We start from the raw sequence: 21,061 nt of genomic DNA, 5'->3' as shown, positions 1-21,061 counted from the left end.
CTGCCCAACTAACCACAATGGGGTCCACAAACTCTTGGTGTTACATCTCTTAGGGTTAAGGTTCTGGTTGTTTAGGGTTTTATCCCATTGTTCAACAAAAAATATTCCCTTGAGCCTCATTTTAACACAGTTTAGAGGCATGTAGCCGCCACATATCTTGTCAGAGATAAGTTACCATCATCCGAGCTAGTTTATTTCCATTTAGTTTGTAAGCATATTTCAATATTTTGATATGAATGAAATGAATTGTTATTTCTACTGCATCTCTGTATTTATGGTTAAATCTGTAATTTGTTCCGTTCTTGTTTAAGTTTGGATCAGTGTGAGCCTCTCTAATCAGCTACAATCGCTCACCTTTAGGAACACATAGCTTATCCAGCCTGTAAAGTAACCCATCCTGGAGATGGTAGTCAATGGTGTTGTTGCCATCGTGCACATGAGTCTGACTCTGCAACTATTGATACACCTCCTTGAAGTCCTCATCCTCTAAATATGCCTCTTTGTATGCATCATGGTCAATGGCTCCATGTGCATAAAGTCACCAAAGTTGTAATATTTGATGTGGGTGGCCTTCAAATCATGTCGGTTAGCTTGTTTATGTTGCCCTTCTTATATTTGGTTACCAAACGAAATTGTTGTAAAAACCCCATCCACTTGAAATGCCTGGTTCATTGTAGATTACTCTAGGCCTTCAGGTACTATAGCAGTTGGTGATTTGTGTGGATTATTGTCTCCTTTCCCATCAAATAATTATTCCACTTCTTCATAGCTTGCACCATGGCATAGAGCTCCTTGTCATAGATAGGGTAGTTAAGAACTGCCCCATGAAATACTTTAGAATGGTAGTATACAGGCATTCCTCCCTACATCAAGACAACTCCCATAACATACACACCCACATCTGTCTCCACTTCAAAGGGTCACTGTAAGTTTGGTAATGCCAGAACTGGTGCTTGGCTCATCTTCTTATATAGCTCTTTGGAAGCCCTTTACTGACCTTTTCCTCACTGGAAACTCTTGCCACTTGCTGTTATGGTGTGGAGTGGTGTTGCTACCGCTGAAAACGAGGCTACGAATTTCCTCAGGTATTGTGTTGCCCCAATGAAACTCCTAACCTCAGACACATTAGTAGGAACCATCCATTTCATGATGACCTCCATCTTGGAAGGATCTATCTTCAACTCTCCTCCACCGATCACATACCCCAAATACACCAAATATTGTTGTGCAAAATCGCACTTCTTAAGATTTTCTAGAAATTAGTGCTTCTTCAAAGTTTCCAGCATGTGCATCAAAGGTGACATATGCTCCTCCCAGGTAGCACTATATACCATTATATCATCCAAATAGACAATAACACGTGAATCTATAAAAAGGCTCAATACATCATTCATTAATCTCATAAATGTAGTTGGTGCATTACATAGGCCAAATGGCATGACTAACCACTCATACAAACCTTGCCTAGTTTTGAAGGCAACTTTCTAGGTATCTTCTTATTTAACTCTACCCTGGCAATATCTAGACTTCAAGTCCAGCTTGGTGAAGTATTTTTCTTACTGCAACTAATCCAACAAATCATCTATCATGGGCATGGGGTATCTGTTCCTGAGTGTGATTTTGTTCAATGCCTGGTAATTTATACACATATGTGAAGTCCCATCCTCCTTTGGCACAATGATGATGGGTGCCACACACCCCTGTATGCCTATAACAACTCCTTCAATTATTGTTTTTGTTTCGTAGTACACCCCTCAAGGGATTCCTTGCCTCTTATTGACTCCTCTACATATTGAATTTCTCTTAAAAACAACAAAACAAGCTTATTGCTGGAACTAATTAATTTCTTGACTTGGTGTTGAGTCCCAAACTTGCATCTTCCCTATACACCTTTTTAGCCTTTTTCCATTTACCTGGACCTCCTAAGCTGCCAAATCATTGCATATTAGTTTAAAAAGAGCATATAAAATGGTTTCCTAACTATGTCTTGTGACTGTTGTTTGATCTAGATTTTTGCTCATTCAGCTGCGGAATCTTGTCACTTTCCACAACCAGCTCAACTTTCTGCAGCCTTTTTGTTGAAGTCTATGTTACAAGTGTATACAGGCGAATCCGGCCACATGGGCAAGTTGCAAATGATGTGAACATGGACCGTGTCCTATTGGTTCAGTCGAATCCCTCACAGAAGGCCGTGTGTTATAGACATTTTTGTGTCTTACAGCTCTAAGCATGAAATGTCCATAAACCAAGGGCTCCTAAGTCCCTAAAAGTGTTTTTCTAACTCCTAAAGGAACAAAGTCAACAAATTACAGCTTCTCCCAGAAGTTCTCCACCAGAAACTGCTCAGAATCAGTGAAATCAGGATCATTTCAGCTGCTCCACTAGCCAAATGCGTTGCATAGCACCTAAGTCCACTAGCTAGGTGCGTTGCAATGCACCTAAATGCACTACCAGGGTGCGTTGAGCGGGAAATGACAAGTGGCAGAGTCATTCCACGAGGTGGAGAGACAATGGAAGCTTCCAGAATCTTCTCCAATGACACTTGCCTCACTGAATTCGACCAAAGATGAGTAAGAGGCTTTCAGTCTCCAAGTGGAAGCAAGAACTGACAGAGAGAAGCCACTACTCAATTCATGAGCTGACTCATCCTCCTTGCATACATCTATATATGGATCCCTCATCCCAGAGATCTAGAGGCTGGAATTTTGCACATTGTAAGGAATTTCTGTTGGTTTTGAGATACATATCAGAGAATTGGGTGATCTATGCTTTTTTGGGGTTGAAGAAGGGATTTCTTTGCTGGGAGGTTGATGCTGGGTCAGGAATCATCGGTTGTAACTCCTCCTGGATCTTCTTGTATATCAATAAAACTATTTGAGTTTCTTCTCCATGCTTGTGTTTCATTGATGCTTGTTACATTTGTATGGTTAACTTAAATCTGATCCTAAGTTATTTATGAATATAATTTATGTCTTTGTATAGTTTTCTTCTTTTGTGATCTTACAGGTACTTGGTGAAGCTGGAGAAGTGAGAGAGCAGGTAGCTGGAAGCTGTCAAAGGGGAGAGAGATTGGATCGAAGGACTAGCGCAAGACACAGGTTGGTTCATCCTATTCCTCTTCGTTTATAGTTCATAAAGAAGAATACGAAAGTAGTTTCCTCTGTTTGTTTCTAAGGTAGTTGTCACACCTTAGTGGGATAGAGTAGATCTGAATGGACACTTTTCCCGATAACATCGTGGTCAAAGACAGTTAAGCGGTGGTCAACCTAAGAGTTTTACGGTGGCAGAACTCTGTTTTTCACCACGTGAAGACTTGCGTGGCAAATTCCTAAATCTCAGGAGACGTGTTAACACCTGTGGACTGCTCCATGAACTGAATCTAACAGCCACCCTCCTTGGATTTAATTTTCACGGCTACCATCATGCTAGATTTTTGGACGTGGTTATTCACATGTCTTTTTATCAGCGCAGATTTTAGGAAAGTGGCTATGTCATCCTCTGTTATAAATAAAGCGTTCTCATACGCATATTAGCTAGCTTTTTGAATGTAATTTTGACTGTTTACGAGCCCACTGTGTCGTGAATTTATCCTTATGTTATGACTGCATTTTAATACATGAGAAGACACTATTTATAAGTTCAATTCGTGGTTGATTGCTGATTGGCCGAGGTTGTGCAGAGGGCCCCTATACACACCAAGGTTTTGTTAACTACTGTATAGTTTCATGCTTTATTTCTTTACGTTCCTGATGCCATAATTGTTTACTTGTATATATTGCACTGCTTATGGTATTCATATCGATTGTTGTCCATAGTTTTTATGCTTTCTAATGCTATTATCTGATCAGTGTCTTTGTTTTAGGTTCTAATAGGCAGCCTGGGCATTTGCACATAGCTTTATAATGACTAATGACATGAAATTATCTTGTCCTTCTGTTGATTTATTTTCTTAGTTCTAATTCCAGCACTATTTATTTCTTTCAGTTTTGTTCATTTACTTTTATGCAAGATAGATATTAGATTACTCGTGTCATTTTCAGTTGCCTCCTATAGCCAGAGCGAGTCAAATGGTTAGGGATTGAAGTATGAATGCGTAGTTTGATATTAGTTTATTTTTCTGCAAGTTAGTTATTGAATTGCTCATGTCATTTTCAGTTACCTCCTATAGCCAGAGCGAGTCAAATGGTGTGGGATTGGAGTATGAGTGTGTAGTTTAATATTAGTTTCATTTTATGCAAATTAGATATCAGATTGCTCAATTTGTTTATGATTACCTCCTAAAGCCAGAGCGAGTCAAATGGCGAGGGGTCAGAATATGAGTTGATGTAATATGATTTTAGTTTACTTCGCTTATAGTTTTTGAATTTCTTTGAGTACAGTTTCTTTTTATACATCAGCAAGGATACTGGGTTTCATAGTCACTAGCTCACTGTTTGGCTTAATTAGAATATTGGTACATTTTTATTTTCTCTTAGGAATTGATTTCATCATTGCAAGTTTTAAAACCTTTTTGAAAACTTTGAAGTTTGGAAATGATTTTAAAGGTCATCATTGCCTTGAACACTTATATCCATACTTGACTTTTATTGCCATCTCACATTAGGGAATCAACAAAAGATAAACCCAAAAACAAACCAAAAATCAAAAAACGACAAAAAGTAAGAAATCGGTTATCTTGCATATATAGTGCACCTCACTTCACCAGTTTACGACTCCCAAATTGACAATTAATATAGCAATTTAGGACACTCTAAATTGATCAAATATTTTGGAGCCGTACCGGGGAAGTGAAACTGGGTAGCCAATTTCTTGAAAAAAAAAACAAGAAAATTTCAAGGAAGGTAAAAATTGATAACTTCTCAAAGTATGCTCTCCTCTTGCACCTAGTGTGACCTGGAGGATCAGAAAAGAGAGTTATTGGTTCAATAATTTCTTGAGTATGCTCTCCTCTTGCACCTAGAGTGATTTGGAAGATCAGAAAGAGAATTATTAGCCCGACTTGAAGAAAAATAAAAAATGACATGCATAGAGCAAGAGATTCTAGGGGAAGGTTTATAGCTAGGGCCAAGAGTTCAATTTTTACAACTCCATCTACTTCAAGGCATAGACAAGATACACCTCCATCATCTCCAACTCACACTCCTAGCCTTAGGATTCCTGGAATTCAAGGGGCAGCAGCTGAATTAGGAGACTCTCCCACACTATCCACCGAATTTGAGTTAGGAAAAGACCCTTTCTTTACTTCTACAGGAAAACAAATTGTAATCAAGGAAGTAGAATCACCTGAAGAAGAAGAGGGAGAAATTCCTCCTCGTTCGCCATTAGTAGAAGAACCAAAGGACTCTGAAATCTCTGAAGAAACTATCATGACAGAGGAAGTAGCAAATGGATTTGGAGGAGGTAGGGGTAGAGGTAGAGGAGGAGGAAACAATGGAGGAGGTAGAGGTAGCAACGGGGGAAATAGGGATGGAGATAACTCATTTGGATTTCCTATAGTTGATGAGAAATCTCGAACAACAATGAAAAACATCTCACCATCTGTCCCCCCAAATTTTTATGGGTTGCGAAGTGAGGATCCTGAAACATTTCTATTTGAGTTTGAAGTCGTGTGCCGAACTTATGATTATATGGAAGACTCTCAAAAACTCAAATTGTTTCCTTCAACATTGAAGGGAGTTGCTCTAAAATGGTTCATGGGGTTAGTCACTCAATCTATTAGGACTTGGAATGATATGAAACAAACATTTTTGGATAGATACTTGGACTATTGTATGCCCACCAATCATAAGGATGAGGTATTCAAAATGCTGCAAAAAGAAGATGAAAACTTGGAGGATTTACTTGAAAGATTTCAATACAACCTGAAAAGAGCAAAAATGAATAACCTAGATGAAGAAACCTTGAAAGCCCTTCTAATGAAAGCCATTAGAGATGAATGGATAGATGTTTTGAACATGATGGGAAAAGGAGATATATCTGAACTTCCACTTCATGATATAGCAGAGCTATGTGTCGATCTCTCAAGGGGAAAATCTAAAACTGGAAAAGGGCCTAGAGATCCTTATCTCATTAGAGCAAACAAATCTGCAACTGGATCCGTAAGTAGGGCTGAGATTGGAAATATGCTTGATGAGTTCAAAACTGATATTTTAGGGAGCCTTAGTGAGCAACTAGACACCCTTAAGATACAAAACAAGCAGAAAGCAAAAGCTGAAGCTTTGGCCATATTTTGTCCAAAATGTAGGAAGAAACATGCTCTAAGGGAATGCCCCTTGGATGCAAAAGTTGTAGAAACATGTATGATTTGTTCAGAAAGCCATGAGACCAAGGATTGTCCTTCAATTCCTGGGCTCAAAGCTATCTTTCAAGAAGACCCAAATTCAATTGAGTCGCTCTGCTTTGTTTCAAGGAGACCTTGGCAGGGGCAACAAAATCAAGGGTTTAACAACCCCATGAACTTTCAACCCCCACCAAATTGGAATCCTTGGCAACAACCTTGGTCCCAAGCTCAAAATCCATTTCAATCATGGGTACAAGGTATGCAAAATCCTTATGGGAGATTTGCTCAATTCTATCAATATCCTCCATCTTTTTAAAATCAACAAGCTCCACAACTTCCAAATCAAAATCCACAACTTTCATTGCCATTTCCACAAAAACAACAACCTTCTCAACAAAATCCAAATTCCCAACTCTTGCTTCCATTCCAACAAAATACAAATCAACTACCTTCCCATCCATTGCCAAACCCCAATAATAAAAACCCTCAAAATGCTTACATGGTAGAAGGATAACAATTTCCTACCTATATGATTGTTCCTCTCAATGATGTACAACTCAGATCTGGTAGAGTTTTAGAAAAACCTTCTATAGATGCTCAAAAGCAAAGCATTTCTGAGGAAGATTCTCTTGAAGCCAATAAAGGTTATGAAGCATCTCTTCAAAACCCAAGCACTAAAAAAGAAAAAGAAAAAGAGTCAACCCCCACAACTCCTATAGTTGAGTAACCTGCATCTTCATCCACACCTCCTTTTCCTGAAAGATTACAAATTGACAAAGGAGTGGAAAAAAAAATCTTGTTGCCTGACTATGATTTTCTAGATGAGTTAAAGAATGTTTGTATCAAGATTCCTTTGCTACAAGCGATTAGAGAGATTCCTATTCTAGCAAAAACAATAAAGGAGTTGAGTCTCAAACGACCAGGAAGGAAACCAAGAGATACAAGAAGAATCCACCTGATAGGAAAAATTGCAGATATCATGATGGGAAAAATTACCATGTAGAAGTATGTAGATCCCGGTAGTCCAATTGTCAAAACACAAATCAATGGGGTAGAAGTTCCAAATACTTTGATTGATTTAGGGGTTGATATCAACATTATGAGTAGACAGACTATGGAACAGCTAAAACTTCCTAATCTTCTTTTTACACCTACTCTACTGCAACTTGCAGATCGATCAATTATCAAACCAGATGGTGTATTAGAAGACATTTCGGTCTCCTTAGATTCTTGGGAATATCCAGTAGATTTCATGATTTTAACTCCCAAGAGTAAGCTAGGAGGGCACCCACTCATCTTAGGAAGACCTTGGCCAGCCACAACTGATGCTTTTATCAGTTTTAGATCTGGGTATATGTATATTTCTGATGGTAATTCGACAAAGAAATTCAATTTGTATCCTCCAGCGAAAGCAATTACAGAAGTAGGAGATAATGAATGGGTCGATGATGAGGACACTATATAACCTGTCTTTACCATTTCTGAAATCAATGAAGATAGTCAAATTCTGAACACATTAGAAAATTTTGAAACATCTTCAGAATATGACTACACACAATTTCAGTTAGATTCTGACATTGAGTATCTATCATCTACACAAATGTCTCTTTACTCTATGGAAGAGTTTGGTAGTTCCACCATTGATATTTTTCCAGATAAAACATTGAATATCAACAAAAACTTGGAAAAATCACAACAGGGAGAGCTAACAAAAATCTTGCAAAAACATTCTACTGCATTTGCATGGGAGTATATTGATATGAAAGGTATTGACCCTAAGACTTGCATTCATCACATCTACATCGAGGAAAACAGTAGACCTATCAGACAACCTCAGAGAAGGATGAATCCAAACCTTAGGGAGATAATGAAAGAAGAGCTCTGAAAACTACTCAATGTAAACATCATTTATCCAATTTCAGATAGCCGATGGGTTTCTCCTTTGGTTATAGTACCTAAAAAGAGTGGTAAATGGAGAGTCTGCATTGATGACAGGGAATTGAATAAAGAAACTTTGAAGGATCACTTTCCTTTTGATCCGGATTTAAACAGGAATGCAACAGATTACAGAGATAACCATAAATATAGATATGCGATATTCATAAAAATAGAGATGCGGCGGAAATAATACTTCATTTCATTAATGGAGAATATTGAAATATGCGTACAAATAGAAATAAACCAGCTAGGGCGATGGTAGCTTATCTCTCAGAAGAAATGTGTCGGCTACATGCCTCTGAACTGTTTCGAACTGTGTTACAATGAGGCTCGAGGGCCTATTTATTGTTGAGAAACAATGGAAAACCCTTCATATTCCAAAACCTAACCCTAGAAGATGAAACGCCAAATTGTGGGCCCCGTTTTTGGGTAAGTTGGTACATCAATTTCCCGGGATCGCGAATTGGTCGTACTATCTCCGTTTGACGCGCATGATAGCCCATTGGAAAGATCTCTCCGAGGGGTGGATTTCCCAAAAAAATGTCGTTTAGGGCCTCAAAACGGCTCCGGAAGTTTAGGACCCAAAAAACTGCTAAAAATAGTAAACTATGTTATAATTAAGGAAACTGAAAAACTGAAAGAGACAGTTGTGGGGGTCCAAATGGGATAGGTGGGTGGCCACCAACATCCACCTGGATCATTCCTCCCCCCTTAGGAAGCAATGGTCCCCATTGCGTTGAGTTCCTCCCTGAGATGAGGAAGCTTCTGCTGAGCTGGGTCTCTGGTGAGCTGTTCTGCAATCTCTGATGTGTCCAGAAATGGTGGGGAGCATGGTCGGTGACGGTCCACATTGAACACTCGGTGCAAGCGAAGGAATGGAGGAACGTTGTGCTTCAAAGCATTGTTTCCCGTAGCCTTGTTACTGGTGTAAGGACCATGTCGAAGTGGCCTGAGTTTCTGATGGGTTCTGGTAAGGCGCTCCCTCTGCAAATGTAACCAAACTTTGTCGTCCACCTGAAACTTGTGTGGTACCCCTCTAGGTAAGGAGAAGTTGTTCTTGTGTTCTGTCACGACTGTATCCCTCTGTTGCTGCTGGTGTGTGGAGGAACCCTTCGCGGGGGTCATGGATGTAGCAGCGATCTTCCCCTTACTTTGGGAGCGAACTAGACATAAAATAAATTTCTTAGTCTATGAGATGAGCTTGTTGCCTTTCTTAGTAGTAATCAAAGAGGTGACGGTAGGTGGGGCTACCTCTGGTATCCTGTATAATGAATTATCCAAAGAAATGATGACAGCGCGAGGCCTTGACTCATACACAGCATGTCGCCTCCACAAGTATGGCTGGCCTAATAGTACATCACAAACATCCAGAGGTGTAACATCACACAATACCTCGTCTGTGAAGGGCTTGATGCTATAGGGAAGGCGGCACTGCTGGCGAACTTTGAGATCTCGTCCTTCGTGAAGCCAACCGATACTGTATGGCTGTGGGTGTGGTGTAGTTGGTAGGCCCAATCGCTTCACGACCTCTGCTGAAATGAGGTTCTTTTGGCTGCCACTGTCGACAATGAATTGCAGCGGCGAACCCTTCACCCACATCTGTGAGTGGAAAAGACGTTCCCCCTCCTCTGGATCTCCGGGCTCATTTTTCTGGATCTTGGCAGTAGCAACAGTGGCACTGGGATCCGCATCAATGATCTGCTTTTCTTTGTCATTCCCCTTGTCGAGTTCTGACTCAGAGTCGGAACATGCATCTGATTCGGAAGCCTTCAACTCGGCCACCAGCGACTGCTTGGTCCGACACTCACTTGTGTTATGAGTGGGACTCTTGTGGAACTCACACCACTTTCTTGTGTCCTTCTTCGGCTTCGTGGTGTTGTTCTTTTCTGACGGGTTGTCTTGGGTCACCTTGCCTTGGCTTTGTCCTTTGGGCTTTGGATTTGCAGATCCAAAGTCTCGCTTCTTCTGTTTGAACTTTTGCTCGATTTCGACAGCGTATCGGTATGTTGTGCCGAGTGAGGAGATGTTCAAGAACTCCATCTCTTCCTGGATGTATCTGTGTAGGCAGCCGCAGTATTTGAGTACCAGATGCAGCTCAAAATCTTTTACCCAATTGTGTGCGAAGGGTATGAAAAATGTTTGTGAACTCCGGCACATCTTGGTCTCGTCCCTGCCGTAGGGTGGTCCATTTGATGTATTTGTCCTCATAGCTTTTGACAGGGTAGTAATCCTCCTTGATGGCATCCCGGAAGTCATTCCAAGTGGGTGCAGCTGAAAACAGTGAGCCAGTATTTTCATCCTTCTGCTCGCAGTAGGTTTCCCACCAGTCCTTGACGTGGGGGGCTGCTTTGAGAAGAGCGAAAACAATCTTTTCCCGACTTGAAAATTCATGAACAGAAAAATAACCCTCCAGCAGATTTAACCATTTATCTACAGCATCTGCGTCTATCTGACCCTCAAATATGGGGATTTCAAAATTAACTTGTACCTTGAAGGGCGTTGCATTTCCAAAGTAGCTGTTGGAAGCCGATGCGTCGCTTCTGGGTAGCCGCTGAAGGATTTGGGCAAAACTTTCCATCATCGCGTTCCGTTGTCGCTCAAGGGCTTCTTCGAGCAAGATTTTGATAGGATCTCCTGCCCCCTCATCTTTCTTCTCATCTGCCATAGGAGGCCGTCGGGATCTGCGAGGCTGGTCTCGCAAAGGTTCGACCAATTCAAGCCCTAACTCCTTATATCCCGACCTCGTTGGGGACACGCAAAGAAAAACAGAGAAAAAGCAGACCGCTCTGATACCACTGATCCGGATTTAAACAGGAACGCAACAGATTACAGAGATAACCATAAATATAGAGATGTGATATTCATAAAAATAGAGATGCAGCGGAAATAATACTTCATTTCATTAATGGAGAATATTGAAATATGCTTACAAATAGAAATAAACCAGCTAGGGCGATGGTAGCTTATCTCTGAGAAGAGATGTGTCGGCTACATGCCTCTGAACTGTTTCGAACTGTGTTACAATGAGGCTCGAGGGCCTATTTATTGTTGAGAAACAATGGAAAACCCTTCATATTCCAAAACCTAACCCTAGAAGATGAAACACCAAATTGTGGGCCCCGTTTTTGGGTAAGTTGGTACATCAACTTCCCGGGGTCGCGAATTGGTCGTACTATCTCCGTTTGATGTGCATGATAGCACGTTGGAAAGATCTCTTCGAGGACTACGACGGAAAAGATGATTTTTATCGAAATAATCACTAGCGGTGGATTTCCCAAAAAACGTCGTTTAGGGCCTCAAAACGGCTCCGGAAGTTTAGGACCCAAAAAACTGCTAAAAATAGTAAACTATGCTATAATTAAGGAAACTGAAAAACTGAAAGAGACAGTTGTGGGGGTCCAAATGGGATAGGTGGGTGGCCACCAACATCCACCTGGATCACCTTTGCCCTTTATCGATCAGGTATTAGATACTCTAGCAGGAAAAAAGTACTTTTCATTTTTGGATGGTTTTAGTGGCTACAATCAAATTCAGGTAGCACCTGAAGATCAAGATAAGACCACATTTACCTGTCCATGGGGAACTTTTGCTTACCGAGTGCTTCCTTTTGGATTATGTAATGCACCCGCAACATTTCAAAGGGTAGTACTAGAAATCTTTTCTGATCTAATCCATGATTGTGTAGATGTTTATACGGATAATTTTACAATTTATGGTAATTCATTTGAAGAGCCATTAGAGAATTTGGAAAAAGTCCTTATAATATGTAAAGAAACAAACCTTTCATTGAGTCATGAAAAATTCTTTATGATGTTTACTGAAGGTATTGTTTTGGGACATCACATTTCATGAGATGGGATTAAAGTTGATAGATCAAAAGTTGAAGTCATCTCCAAGTTGCCTATTCCAAATTGTCAAAAAGATGTCAGAAGTTTTTTGGGATTTACTGGGTACTATAGAAGATTTATAGAAAACTTCACCAAAATAGCATCTCCACTCTTCAAATTACTTACAAAAGATTGTGAATTCAAATGGGATCCTGATTGTCAATCAGCATTTGAAACTTTGAAAACAAGAATATATGAAGCACCCATCTTGAGAGGGCCAAATTGGAAACTTCCTTTCCATATTTCTACAAATGTTTCAGATACAGCTCTAGGAGTTGTGTTGGGTCAAAAGGATCTAGTTCCTTATGCCATTTACTATACCAGTAAAAATTTGACTCCCACTGAGTTGAACTATATTGTGACTGAAAAAGAGTTCTTAGATGTTGTTCATGCAATCAATAAGTTTAGACATTATATAACAGGCTATGAAACTTTTGTCCATACTGATCATTCTGCGATTAGATATCTAATGAACAAACCTGTTACTAATGGCAGAGTTACAAGATGGCTCTTACTTTTACAGGAATTCAATATTATTGTGTTGGATAGACCAGGGAAACAAAATACAGTAGCTAATTTCTTGTCTAGAATCCAAAATACTAAAGAAGATTCTCCTGTAGAGGATAAGTTTCCAGATGAATATTTATTTGCAGTAACTACTAAGACTCCTTGGTATGCAGATATTGCTAACTATTTGGTTACAGGGAAAATACCTCCACATCTATTTCCTAGTGAAATAAGAAGAATTATTCAAGAGAGTTCAAAATATTCATGGATTTCTAATGAATTGTTTAAAACAGGGTCAGATTGTGTGATCAGAAGATGTGTTAGGGAAGATGAAATGCCTGACATCCTCAAAGAATGTCATGATGAACCATGCGGTGGACAATTTGTTGACAAAAGGACGGCCTATAAAATCCTTTCTTTAGGATATCATTGGCCTTCCCTCTTCAAAGATACAAAAGAATATGTCAAAAGGAGTGACAGCTGCCAAAGAGTAGGGAAACCGACTCTTTCAAATGAAATGCCATTACAACCACAGTACTCATCAAACCCTTTGAAAAATGGGCTTTAGATTTCATTGGACCCATTAATCCACCATCTAAACAAAAGAAGTATATATTGGTATGTATTGATTATGTCACTAAATGGGTAGAAGCCAAAGCATTACTTTCTGCTACTGAAAATTTAGTTGTTAGTTTTCTTTATGAGGACATTTTTATTCGCTTTGGTGTCCCAAGAGAAATTGTGACAGATCAGGGAAGTCAATTTACATCCAACATGATGGAGAAGCTGATGGAAGAATACAAAATCAAGCACAGAAAATCTACTCCTTACCATCCGCAAGCAAATGGCCAAGTGGAGACTACAAACAAAGTTATTGAAAGCATCATCACCAAAACTATTCATCTACATAGAAGAGATTGGGCAGAAAGGCTTCCTGAAGCCGTATGGGCCTACAGAACTACATGGAGGAATACAACAGGACATTCTCCTTATGAACTTGTTTATGGGAAAGAAGTCTTGTTCCCTATTGAGTTTCAAGTCAAAACTTTCAAGATGGCAGTTCAATTGGGGATGGATCTATCAGAAGCCCAAAAGCACAGAATGGAGCAGTTGAATGAGCTGGATGAGATCAGACAAGAAGCAATCCTAAGAACTGATCTAGTTCAACATCAAAGAGCTAAGTGGCATGACAGATACATCAAAGAGAAAAAGTTTCAAGAGGGAGTTTGGGCATTACTATTTGATTCCAAGTTTAAAGACTTCAAAGAAAAATTTCAGACTCATTGGCTTGGGCCATATGAGATTGACAAAGTCTTTAGCAATGGAGCGGTAAGAATCAAGACCATTGATGAATTTCAAACTCCTCTTATTGTGAATGGCCACAGATTAAAGATTTATCATAAGCCACTCTCAAAAGAGGAATTTGTCAAAATGTTTCAAGAGAATTATGCAATAAGGTTGGTGAAGAAGAATCTTTCTTCTCCACCAGTCTAGCCTTTGTTCCTTTTTGTTAAAAAATAAAATAAAATTGTATAAGCCTGAAAACCAATCACTGATTGGCAGTCTTATACAAAAAATATAGAGTGAAAATCAGGAATACCTGACACTCTATATTTTCCAAAAAAAAAAAAACTCTCTTTCTTTCCCATTTTCACTTCACTTCATTTTCATTCCACTCCATTTCATTTTCATTCCACTCCACTCCATTTCATCCATTTCATCAATAAAAGTCTCTTTCATGACCCTTTCCATTCAATTAGTTATTATCTAACTATCTTTATTCAGCCAAGTGGTTTCTGTGTCAGTTTCCACAGCTGGAAGCAGTTTTTGCAGCCAAAAGCAGTTTCTGCAGCCACCACTCTGTTTTTCAAATTAACAGTCAAGATGTTAGTTCAATAATCATGAAAATGCAGGTATGACTGAGCATATGTTATGAAGACATGGAGCATCTAAAGAGATCAATAAGGAGCAGTTGATTAAGGGCTAATGGACAACAAATGGCAAAGATTCCAAGGTATGAGTAAAAATTTCTTTCAAATAGCTATCAAAGGCACAATTTTGCATAGTTATTAAACCTTAAAGATCCACTATATGTAATGATTACCACGATAGCTCCATTACCATTTCACGAAGTTCCTCCATGAACCATGTATTTATTCCCTAAACGGTCTCATGATTAATTCTCGGGTTTAACTCGTAGTTAACTGCACTTTCACACCCCACTTGTAATCATGAGATATGACCCATTTAATTACGGCTCCTCTCCACCGCACTTTCCGCAACCATTTCATAAACGTGTTAACATCTCCTACGCAACCGTTCAATTTAAAAATTCTGGGTTCACTTCACTCCCCTGCCATTTTAGTCATGGCTACATTACCACCTTGTTCACATACATCTCCACTCAATTTCCTGAACTCACCTCAGCTGCATATCCTCTGTTTCCGCTTACAGTCCCTGAACACTCCCGCTGCCTGTTCTCCAGCTTCCATTTTCAGCCACTATTTTTTTTCTCCATAAACTTCGTAACATAGTCGTCTTACCTCTGCTAAACCCCTCACATGCAGTCAAATTTCAAACAAAAGGAAGGATGGGTCTGTTATTGAGGGCAGAACCGGAAGGGCCCAAGTTCTTAGAAGGATACCCTCAAATAAAAGACTTGCTGAAGAAGGCAAAATGGTTACGTTTCATTCAAAAACTTAAGGGCCACAATAAGGAGATAACAAAAGCTTTTGCAAGGTCTTTCAACGGCTAGGTGGTGGAAATTGGAGACCTTAAGTTCACAGTCACTAAAGCATCCATAGCAGCTGCTATAGACCTGCCCCAGGAAGGTGAACGTTGGTTTAAAAACAAAAGTTTGGACGAGCAGGCATGGAGAGTCATATTACGTAACTCAGGTATGGACGTAACTTTATTCACAAAAGGAATTCATGTTCATGCATTAAAAGAAGAGTGGGCCAGCTTACTATTAATCATTCAAAAGTTCATTACTTGTGAAGGTCGTTTTGGAGCAATGTACATGTATCATACTCGGTTATTGATGAACTTCTTAGAGAACCAAACCCTTAATCTGCCCTACTTCTTATTGTTGAGCTTGAAAAAGATATGCACAACAGTCCAAAAGAACATAGAAGACATAGAACCTCATTTATATCATCATGGGCTTGTGAGGATTCTAATTGAAGACCAATTGAAGAAAAACAAAGATACCTAGGAACGGTTTTTAGTAAGAAACTACTTTCAAGAGCCATCTAAGGCACCTGAAAGCAGTGCACCAAAAACACCAAGAAGGAACTATAGGAGAAAAGAGAAAAGTGCAATAATTCAAGACTCTCCTATTAGCAAAACTAAAGAAGTTGGTCAAAAAGAGGAGGAAAGAACTAAGGATAGAAAACAGAGAAAATTGAAAGGAAAAAGGAGCATAGAAGATGTCTACCAATCACCAGAACCATCTGTAGAGGAAGACTATCAAGTGTTGTCTGAGAGACTAGTGCATCTTCGAAAACAAGCTGCTACAGCCAAGAAGAAAGAAAAAGGAAAACAGAGTATGGAAGAAGAGAGTACTAGCCCACAGTATTTAAGAAGAAGCAGCAGGCTTAGAGGAAAGTGGAGGAAAACACAAGTAAAAGGACCCCACTTCATTGACTTGGGTGGGGAAACACCCGAGAAACCTCCAGCTGGCCGTAGCCCACCTCATCCTCAGCCAAATATTGAAACCAGTCCTCCAGATGTTGATATAAGTCCTTCTCGGCCAGAATTAGAAATCAGTCCTCCTCCTCAACAAGACTTTGAGGTCAGCCCAAGGAAAACACCCGAAATAGATCCAAATTAGCAAGAGGTGTATGATTATCTCGACTCCTTAGAGAAGACAGCTGCAGGCCTGAGCATATCATCCACTCTGCGTCACATAGCACAAGAAGCACAAGTCCAATCATTGAAACAAGAAGTGTTTGAATTGGAGGTTTTAAACAGGCACATTAAACAAGAAAATGAAGCATTAAATGAGCAAAGCAAAGTGGACAAAATCATTCATGATAACACTATGTTACATCTGGGGCTGTGGCAGAAAAAGAACAAGAAATTAAAGAAAAAGTGCAGGAAGTTGAGTAGGGAATTAATCAATCTCAAATTCAGATGTTTGATAAGGAAGCCCAGGATGGTAGTAGCACCAAGGAAGAAGAGAAGAGGACTGGATGTACTGGCAGAAGCTTCAGAACACATGGACTAAAGGGGGGGTGATCAAAAATTTGGTTGCATGAGGACATACAACACCTTCACAGTGGGGGTATGTTGAGTCCCAAACTTGCATCTTCCCTATACACCTTTTTAGCCTTTTTCCATTTACCTGGACCTCCTAAGCTGCCAAATCATTGCATATTAGTTTAAAAAGAGCATATAAAATGGTTTCCTAACTATGTCTTGTGACTGTTGTTTGATCTAGATTTTTGCTCATTCAGCTGCGGAATCTTGTCACTTTCCGCAGCCAGCTCAACTTTCTGCAGCCTTTTTGTTGAAGTCTATGTTACAGGTGTCTACAGGCGAATCTAACCACATGGGCAAGTTGCAAATGATGTGAACATGGACCGTGTCCTATTGGTTCAGTCGAATCCCTCACAGAAGGTCGTGGTCAAAGACAGTCAAGCGGTGGTCAACCTAAGAGTTTTACAGTGGCAGAACTCTGTTTTTCACCACGTGAAGACTTGCGTGGCAAATTCCTAAATCTCAGGAGACGTGTTAACACCTGTGGATTGCTCCATGAACCGAATCTAACAGCCACCCTCCTTGGATTTATTTTCACGGCTACCATCATGCTATATTTTTGGACGTGGTTATTCACGTGTCTTTTTATCAGCGCAGATTTTAGGAAAGTGGTTATGTCATCCTCTGTTATAAATAAAGCGTTCTCATACGCATATTAGCTAGCTTTTTGAATGTAATTTTGACTGTTTACGAGCCCACTATGCCGTGACTTTATCCTTATGTTATGACTGCATTTTAATACATGAGAAGACATTATTTATAAGTTCAATTCGTGGTTGATTGCTGATTGGCCGAGGTTGTGAAGAGGGCCCCTGTACACACCAAGATTTTGTTAACTATTGTATAGTTTTATGCTTTATTTCTTTACGTTCTTGATGCCATAATTGTTTACTTGTATATATTGCACTGCTTATGGTATTCATATCGATTGTTGTCCATATTTTTTATGCTTTCTAATGTTGTTAACTAATCAGTGTCCTTGTTTCAGGTTCTAATAGGCAGCCTGGGCATTTGCACATAGCTTTATAATGACTAATAACATGAAATTATCTTGTCCTTCTGCTGATTTATTTTCTTAGTTCTAATTCCAACACTGTTTATTTCTTTCAGTTTTGTTCATTTACTTTTCTGCAAGATAGATATTAGATTACTCATGTCATTTTCAGTTACCTCCTATAGCCAGAGCGAGTCAAATGGTGAGGGATTGAAATATGAATGCGTAGTTTGATATTAGTTTATTTTTCTACAAGTTAGTTATTGAATTGCTCATGTCATTTTCAGTTACCTCCTATAGCCAGAGCGAGTCAAATGGTGAGGGATTGGAGTATGAGTGTGTAGTTTAATATTAGTTTCATTTTATGCAAATTAGATATCAGATTGTTGAATTTGTTTATGATTACCTCCTAAAGCCAGAGTGATTCAAATGGCGAGGAGTCAACTCAGAAAGGTTACTCAGATTCAACTCCTTTTGCACTGAGGTACAAATGATCTTCTCATCCAAGTTTGAGTTTCTTTCAACTTGGTTGCTCAAATTCATGGCCATGAGATTCTTCTTCTTCTTATCTTTCTTCTTGTTGTTCGGGTTTAGCTCTGGATGCAACTTCCAACACTTCTCCTCTATATGGCCATCAATGTTGCAGTGGTTGTAGTGATTCCTAGGATCTTTACACTGGTGCACTGTGGTTGTCATCATTTTATCTTTCCCCCCTTTTGGCTTCTTCTTCCCCTTCTTAGAAGCACCATGTTGCTCCTTTTGCTTCGATCCACTTGATTGCACTCTCTTTAGTTCTATGTTTTCCAAGTATTGTGCCTGTACACAAGCCTTGTCCACCGATTGGGGCTTGAACAACATCACAGGTATGCACAGATGGCAGTGCAGACCCCCTAAATACTTGAGGATTACATCTGGGTTATTTGAAGAGATACCCAACATTATAGCCATCTTTCTGAATTCTGTGGTGTACTCCTGCACGCTTTGGCTCGAATTTTGCCTAAAGTAATGCCACCGGATCCACTGGTCCTCCACGTACCCAATGGGATAAAACTGTGACTTAATGAGGGTTTTGAAATCCTCCCACTTAGTCACTGGAGGTTCTTCCTCCAACCTCAAGGTTTCTGTGTGGCTCTCCCACCAAGCCAATGCATGGCCCTTTAATTTCAGTCATGTGAATGAGATATTTTGCCCTTCTTCAATATGATGGACACTTAAATAAACTTCCAGTTGCTACAAGTAGTGGTTCAACTTCAGAGTGTCGATCATTCCATGGTACGACTTGATATTGACTTTTGCTTCCATTTTAAAAAGGGACTGTGATTGGTTCACGACACTTGAATTGGGTTGATCTTTTTTGGGTCCTTTATTCTTTTGGTTCTTTGTTTCTCCCCAATCTTCTAATCCCGATTCTGATTTGTCCTCTACATTCGAACCCCCATATTCTCCAAATATCCCCGTATTTCTATTCAAGGACACCATGAGGAGGCTTACATTATGGTTGATATATGTGACTTGTTGTTCCAACCGCGTAAACCTCACCTCTGCAGGACCACGAGGCTCGTTTACAGATTCTTTGACCATGATTAGGGTCTTATGATTTTCGACCCCGCCAATCTAGATCCCCAATCTCCACAAAATACCTAAAGAAACTTGCTCTGATACCAAATTATCCATAAATTGCCATGGATATTGCATTGGACAGTTTGTCACAATAGATCTGGTAATATTATATTAAAAATATGAGATTCTACACTATTACAGTTTCATTAAACTTTAAGATCTATAAATTTAACTGTAATTAGTGCATGCATGTGAATGGAAATCATGCAGAAAAATAGAGAATGACAAAATAAGCTCACACACACATAAGAAACAAAATATGCTCTGGGAAACCCTTTCGGCAGAAAAACCAGCTGGAAGGTGAGGTAGTTTCACTTTCTTTCTCTATCTGGAAATATGGATGCAGGTACAAAGAGGTAAGGTCTATGGCCTGTGGGTTGCTACAATTCAAAAATCCTCCCTATCTTCTCTACCTCCTATCCCTCTTAGCTATATTTGCTCAGTTATGGAACAAAATGCTCTCGAAAGAATGGAATGCCTCTTCCTCCTAGTGGCCTGCTTATAACATAGCCTAATAGCTTACTAATGGTTAATTTTGACTACATCAACTCTTAACTAGAGTTACAATATAAACTCTTCTAGAGTCTTTTACATCACAAACACGTGGCTAGCCTCTTTTCCATGAATAATGGGAATTGACGTGACATCCTCTCGAATTATAGGTGTGAAAACAGGAAGGTCAACTTATGAGTGGCATAACTTTTGCATATAGATTCTGATTGGCACGCTTCTTGCGGCATTGGAAATATCTCTCTATGTAGAACAACATGAAATTTTTCTACACTAATGTTGTATTTTTTTACCCGCAAAAAACGTCATTTGATGCCTCAAAACACTCGCAAAAGGTTTCAGACCCTGTTTTGCCAAACTGGGTCCCATCAGTAAAAACGACCTTGTGAGCTGATTCCTCCACTTTTTCCACTCTAAATGCATCGAGATGGATGAAAAACAATATAATGATCCAATTTGGATCACGTAAATATTGAAGCCATGTATTTCTGTAGCAGACAATGAAGCAATTCTTAGTCACTGTATTGTATTATTCTAAAGAAAGTAGTAAGAATTTTGGGTCTTCTTGTAATACACAAGTCATAATTAGATTGATATTTGAGCCTATACAAACTTATGTGTTTGCTAGCCATTGTTGGTAGTGAAGATTGACTATCAAAAGTCTAGGATTTCATCATCAAATTGCTACAACAACGTTCTATTGTCATATCATCCTTGTAGTAATAACAGATTGTAAAGGCTTCACACCATTGCTTCAGTGGCTAAGAGTTGACAACTTGGGTGACAATAACGTTTAACAGTTCTCCATATATGTATTGACTTGACATGTCAACAACCTTAATGAGTGGCAATGACTTTTGACTACACAGTGAATCTTGAAGACAGTGAAACAATGACTTTGCTCTTATAATATGTTACATGATAAGTGATCTACTTAGTGGTGTACAAAATATGCAGCAACCTTGATGATAGTAAATGTGACTTGACTTGACAGAATTGATGATAGTGACTCTTGTTGTGATGTGATGATGTGACTTGACTTGAAAACCTTGTTGACAGTAGATG

The sequence above is a fragment of the Pinus tabuliformis genome, chromosome 8, assembly GCF_031772625.1.
Source record: "Pinus tabuliformis cultivar Carrire ecotype Pingquan chromosome 8, CPIR1, whole genome shotgun sequence".
Lineage (NCBI taxonomy): Eukaryota > Viridiplantae > Streptophyta > Pinopsida > Pinales > Pinaceae > Pinus > Pinus tabuliformis.
The sequence above is the reverse complement of the archived record's forward strand: the minus strand, read 5'-3'. Positions refer to the sequence as shown.